Raw genomic sequence first — 7,486 nt, 5'->3', positions numbered from 1 at the left:
AGACTGGAACGCAGGGGACTCTTGAGACTGGAACACTTGTGGGGACGGGGAGACGTCTACTTCAGAGCTGGAGCTGGAGACGTCTACTTCAGAGCTGGAGCTGGAGACGTCTACTTCAGAGCTGGAGCTGGAGACGTCTGCTTCAGAGCTGGAGATGTCTGCTTCAGAGCTGGAGATGTCTGCTTCAGAGCTGGAGACGCCTGCTTCAGAGCTGGAGATGCCTACTTCAGAGCTGGAGACGCCTACATCAGAGCTGGAGACGGCTACTTCAGAGCTGGAGACGCCTACTTCAGAGCTGGAGATGCCTACATCTGTCGACTTTGAGACAGGAGGTGTCAACTTAGGAGGCGGCGACTTCTGGCCTGGAGGCGCCGGACTGGGCGGAGCCTCTTGGACAGGCTGGGCCGGGAGCGGAGCCTCGTGGACGGGCTGGACCGGGAGTGGAGCCTCATGGACGGGCTGAACCGGAGCCTCCCGGACGGGCTGGACCGGAGCCTCCCAGACGGGCTGGACCGGAGCCTCCCGGAAGGGCTGGACCGGAGCCTCCCGGAAGGGCTGGACCGGAGCCTCTTGGAAGGGCTGGACCGGAGCCTCTTGGAAGGGCTGGACCGGAGCCTCTTGGAAGGGCTGGACCGGAGCCTCTTGGAAAGGCTGTACCGGATGTGGTGCATCCTCCGGGACCACCGCCAAGACAGGGCGTGATGCGTCCTCCAGGACCACCGCCGAGACAGGGTGCGACACATCCTCCGAGACCACCACCGAGACAGCAAGCGACGCGTCCTCCGAGACCACCGCCGAGACAGCAAGCGACGCGTCCTCCGGGACCACCGCCGAGACAGGAAGCGACGCGTCCTCCGGGACCACCGCCGAGACAGGAAGCGACGCGTCCTCTGGGACCACCGCCGAGACAGAAAGCGATGCGTCCTCCGGGACCACCGCCGAGACAGGATGCAATGCGTCCTCCGGGACCACCGCTGGAATGGGACACGGTGCGACCTCCGGGACCACCGCTGGAACTGGATAAGGTGAAGGTAGGTGGAGCTCCGACTTGGACTGCAGAACTGGGACCTCTTGGACAGGCTGAACAGCTCGGGTCTCTGGGATGAGGAGGAGATCGGGCTGAGCTGGAGATGGTGGCGAGTGGAGCTTGGGCTGAGGTGTAAGTGCAGGAGACACCTGAACTGTCGGTGATGCTCTGGCCCCAGAAGACCTCTGAAGGCGGCTGCGGCATCGTCGATGTGGGGTTTTTTGGGTCAACGGAGGTGGGGAGATGGCAGAAATGGAAGATGAGGAAGAATAACAACCCACCAGGAATGAAGAGGCAGCGTTGTCGGGATCAGGTGAGGGTGTGGTGGTTTGGCCCATCAGAGGTGATGATAGGGCACCAACAGGTTCAGGGGAGAATGAGATGAAGCCGGTTCTGATAGTTTGGACCGGGGCAGGAACGGACTGAAGTCTCAGAACAGAAGGAGGAGACTTGGAGGAGGAAGTGGCAGGAGCGACTGGTGGAGGAGGGTCACGGCCAAAAGCTCGTAGCAACTTCCTGTCAAAGTCCCAAAAAGACACGGTCTCGATTGGGTGGACGTCTAGGTAGTCTGCTGCCCAATCCAGAGGTCCATCCCTCAAACAAAGCACCATGAAGGAGACTTTATTGAACTCTGAGGAAGTCTAGGCTATGGGCGCAGTCCTGAATAAAGCCCCAACAGTTGTCCGGGTCTCCATGGTAAGTGTACATAACCTGGGATGTTGGTGAAGCTGGAGGTTCTGCTGGGTCCTGGTATGGTTGGTTCATTCTGTCACGTTGAGAGGACTGTTTGGACCCAAAATGCAGATACCCAGGATGACACGAGGCAGGGGTTGATAAAAAGAAAACCCTTTTATTGTAGGATGAGTCCAAAAATAAAAATAAATCCAAAAGGCAGGCAGCCAAAATCTAAAAATCAGGAAAATGATCAAGAGATCCAAAAACACCAGAGGAATGGGCAGACTGACAGAACAAATCACGTTGACAAACAACAATGAACTGAACTGACAAGACAATGAGAAACAGACAGGGGCATAATGGGAGGCAGATGAGCTGCAGGTGTGTGGGGAGAGAACCAGGTGAAGGCAATAACTAATCAGGAAGGAGGAGCAGGAAGGAGCAGGGGAGGACACCGGACCTGACTGGGGAAGAACACACACACACACACACACACACACACACACACACACACACACACACACACACACACACACACACACACACACACACACACACACACACACACACACACACACACACACACACACACACACACACACACACACACACGCACACACACACACACACACACACAGCTGGAGAAGAACATACACATACACACACACATACACACACACATACACACACACATACACACACACACATACACACACACACACACACACTAAGCTGTGGAATGACACACACACCGAGCTGGGGACAAAGAGGCTGGAGCTACAACTGGAGGGGCTGGGGATGACCTGAAAGGCTACAAACAGAAGACACATAAATAAGACACAGACAAAGAACACATGAGGGCGCTATGAGACACAAAAGGGGAATGTAAAAAGGGACGGAGGACATCAGGAGACACATGGGGAAAGACGCAGACACGTACCATTACAACATCTCACTCAGCAGCCCACAAGATGTATTTATACACAGCTTCAGCCTGCTGAAGGCTTCCACAGCTAGTGACACAACAGATATTATACCGTTTAAAGTATACAAACACCTACAGGGAATAATCCAATAAACCGCTTAACTGACTAATGCCTCGCATTTGTCTGATTCAGTCTCGACAGAGCTGTAAACAAGACATGCCTCGATCAAAGCTATTAATGGGAACAAATGACTGTGGTTTATAAAAAACAACTATGTTAAAAGTGATGCAGGGACATTTAAATGATTTTATGTGTTTAACAGCTTCCTAGAAAGGAAAGGAAGCTGAAAGGACAACTGAAGGGCCTGAAATCAGAGTCACTCCTGCCAGCTGCTGTAATTATTTTCCTGCCCTGCGCTCCACTTTCAGGCGCTTCGCTGCTTTTCAGACCCAGTCGGGCTCCCCTGTGCTGAAGCAACACAGTCACAGAAAGTGGATCAATTAGCAGTTTGGTTTCTCTCATTTCCACTAATTACAAGCGGCTTCCCAGACACACAAATGGACCCTCTGTTCCTTGGCACAGTTTTGGCGATTCACGTCCTATGGCCGCGGTAGCCATGGGAACCTAACAATGAAACGATCTTTTTGACACCACTCTGAAGAAGGAGAAAGTTCCTGACAGGAGCAGAGATATCTGTGCTTTGACACTCATCCTCTGAGTGATCCTACGGATGAGGTTTGAGGTTAAACGAGCTTTTGTCCGCGCTGCTCTCATGCAAAGCGCTACCCTTTTGTAAGAAACCGCACCCCCTGTTCAACACGTCAGGACGTGAAGCCATAAAAACCAACCTGATTTTATGAGCAAATCAGGTTGCATCCCACATTTCCATGATTTCTGTCTCGGTTGTCAAGAGCTGCTGAACTCAGAGGCTCCTCAGAGAGTGCCTCTGGTCCAACTAACCCAATATCTAGGACAAACATGCCTCATCGCTGTCAACCTTTTAGAGGGACACCTGATGCTGCACGGCAGCACCTGTTTACCGGGAATAGCTTCTACTCACTATGTTAGAAACACAGCTATATGAGAAGCCCCACAGCTGGAAACCCTATGTAATCCTATAAACAATGACTGTTGAATAGGCTGATGTTTAACACAGAGACAGTGTCTCAGTGCCATCTGGCCTGTGAGGACACACACAAGTCTACGTTCTGGTGTCAATCTGCACTCCCTTGTCAACAGCTGCTAATAAACTGAAAACCGGTTGCAGGAATTGATTCTTTTTTCCAAGAATCCTCATAATAAAGATGTTTATTGAACTGGACAGTTTCGGCTTGCTTCTAGGGTTAACCTGGTCTTAATAAGACTAGCATCTTCTGGGACACCATGAGGGACACAGCCATGAGCCAAGGCAAGTGTTTTCTGGGCATTTTATTAGGATTTTCTAAACATCAGGTAAAGGCTCCTTATGTTGTGTACTGTACTACACACCCGCTGCTGCTACCTAAACATTTTATGTGACTTGAAGATTTGAATTGCAAAAAGGGAACTTGATATCAGACAAAAGAAGACCTTGTTGAATCTTGTTTGTTTCCTTTAATCATAAGGATAAACACTTAAACGTACAGTTTTCTGCCTCATTGTATCATGCACCTAACTAGATATTAAATAGTGTCTCTTCATTAGACTGAAGAGCCTCTTTCCTTGATGATGCCAGGCTCAACGTGCAGCCCCTCACCTCCTCTCTGCTTCCTACACTCCACCAGCAGGCTCTGACATTTGTATAATGAACGTGGTTCATTTTCAGAACGGCGCCCAATCATGTGAGGCACTATGAGCTGTGGAGAAGAATTTTAGTTGTCCAAAAGCAGTTCTCTCTAATAAAACAGCCTCATGGATTATATTGAATTTGGAAACAAGTGAATAAATTATTCAGCTTTTCTACATTTCAGAGAAAATCAACACATTTTTGTCTTCGTCACTTCGGAGCAAACGAAAATGCAGATAACGTGTCACAATATTATTTGTGCACATGAATTCCAGTTGTGGGTGCTGGCTATGCAATATTAATGTTGTTTTGTAATTATTACTAAGAAACATTAATTGCAGCATCATAAATAAAGAGCTGCACTTAAGACAATAAAACACAACCTGAAGATCTTCCTCTTTGTGATCTATTTTTGAATGAGCACACTGTTAGCTGTCTGGACGTTGTCCTTTAGTTGCTTATGGCAGGGATGTAATGAGAAAGGCCCAGATGCTGCCAACAAGGAGTTACTGGCATTTGCTGATTTTATTGCACCTGCTGCATAGGAAACAATAGTGATACATTACAGCTGTCACCATTTTAACAGCCCTATTCGATGTGGTCTTAATTACAATAAGCCTACCTGAGCTTTCTTCTTGCTGCGGAACAGAAACATTATGAAAATTTTAAAAATCTACATTATTTCTAAAATTGCTGTATAAATGTGTAGATTGTATATCTTATTATAACCCCAAATATATTTTGGTGAGTTTACCTATTTGTGCTGTTGATATAAAACAAAATTACAATGCCCCCTACTGGCTGGCTGCAGTAAAAGCTTTAAGCCCCACCTCTTCATGTGACTAAATGAATCAAATATTTTATTGGTGTTGATTCCTGTTTGTTTGTGTAGTTCTTACCAATGCTGTTATAAATTCCAACGATAACTATTCTAATATGTTTAATTGTACTTAGATGAAAAATAAACACATTGGTGGTATGCAGGTGAACACGTGTGACATTTAACCCTTCATCTAGCTCTAAAACTACGACATAGCAGTGTGTATAAATGAGAATTTTGGCTTCTTGACGAAACATATAAAACAAATGTGATACAGATTAAGGATCTGATTACAGCTGTAGACATAGTTTAAGCATGCATTTGATGTTATATTCACAAAATGTCCAGACATCTTGCATTTAACTCTGTGTTTGCGCTTGTTTATGTAAATGCTAACAAACAGACAAACAAAAAAACTTTAATGCCACTTGTATCTAAAACTTTAAATAAAACTTTGTTTTTCTTACTATTCTAAATAAAACTTTACATGTGCATGCCTATGAAAGAAAAAAATCAAAAATCACTCAGATGTCAAAATACTTGCAAAAAATAAATCAATTAATCCAAATTTCAGGAGATTTGGTCATGTGGAGGTGTGTCACACAGACCCTGAAACAGTCAACAATAACAAAGATGGCAGCTTTAGAACCTAATCCCTCAGATAAACAGACTGAATAAGGCGTCATGTTTCCAAAGCACTGAGGAGGAAGTCAGCAGGTGAGATGCTATCTAGGAGAGGAACTGCAGTGGGCACTACTTTTCCTGGGGTAGTGTGTTGACATGTTAATAATACATCAATGTTCAGCATTGATTGAAAAATCAGTGATGTTTGTAGTTTGAAATTGTGCCATGCTGGAGCTGAGCAATTGTTTTTTCAATGATCAGATTAATAAACGTTCTGAAAAATTCTAAATCCAAACAGTCTTTATTCTGTGTGCAAATAGAAGTCATCCTTTTAGATCCTTCTAACCGCACAGAAACCAAGATAGTCAATAATAGCTTAAATCAATCTTTGTGCGGAAAGTGAACACTAGCAATTAGCATGAGGCAAAATATGTTGGTAGTAGATTGGTGGGGGGGTGACGCCAGATCTGCTAAGTTTCTATTAGCTGCTGTTCCACCTTCGATGCGAATGCATGATGTGCAAATGAGAAGCAAGAAAATCAGAAAACTCTCAAACTTCATGTATTTTGGTCACCATTGACTGTTTTCACATCTGAATGTGCATATCTGGCTGTGATCACGTAAAATATTCTTCTCTGAGCACGTTGGACAAAATTATTCCCATAGAAAAAGATGCTCCATTTGATCCGATCTTAGAAAAGGGTGTTGTGTTCAGGTCAGTGCATTATTTAGCAATCTACATTACAATTTAATTATGTTTCAGTTCTTTAACAAGTATCGTAACATCTGCTCATTTAGAAAACATAAAGATGATGTAGATCAGAGTGTTGTTTTGTTTCTAGTTGTTGTTCAGAGGGAGCTCCTCCTGTGTGATCATTATTCTAGCAGTGAGTGGCCATTCATGCCTAGCCTGATCGTGCTGATAGCCTATAGCTCTGTCAGTTCGTTTATGGAGAGCAAAGAAAATAAAAAGTGACTGGAAGGAGGAAAAGAAACAACCCCAACCCTGCAACGACACATAGCTATTGAATGTCACTTGTAAAGGACAGTAAGTTGACCCAAGGGGTGGTAAATCCTCCCCTTTCTGCATGACCACCAAGTGAAATTAGACCGACTCGGTTATTTTTAGAGCAACCATGTGATTTGAGCCACAGGTCCCAAGACAAATGGGAGTCCTAGAAAAGAATGGCCTTCTTAAAAATGCCAGTATAAAACAACTGCTGCTTTCAAAGTCTGGAGGACTATTATTTTGAGTGAGGTCATTTATTCTAATGTTTTTATTTTTGTTGTGGTGCAGCCTGGACGATAACACCTTCTTCTCTCAGCAGCATAGCAGCTGCATCATTCATTAGGCAGCCCCACTATAATGAGACAGCACAGATAACGCTCCCAATTTTCACTGTGTCCTCTTCCCTCTGGGAGCTGAGATCATTATGAGGCGGCTGTTTGTTGCTCGGTTATGCTGACTCATGAAAACACAGTCACAGGCCATCAGCCGTTCAGTTCTCACTTCCCTCCTTTCAGCGTCTGGGAAGAGAAAGCATTATTTAATCTTACCCACTTATGTTCCAGCCTCCATATACTGTATATGTTAACACACACACACACACACACACATATATATATATATATATATATATATATATATA

Source organism: Nothobranchius furzeri, chromosome 2, assembly GCF_043380555.1.
Source record: "Nothobranchius furzeri strain GRZ-AD chromosome 2, NfurGRZ-RIMD1, whole genome shotgun sequence".
NCBI lineage: Eukaryota > Metazoa > Chordata > Actinopteri > Cyprinodontiformes > Nothobranchiidae > Nothobranchius > Nothobranchius furzeri.
This window is presented reverse-complemented; position numbering follows the sequence as displayed.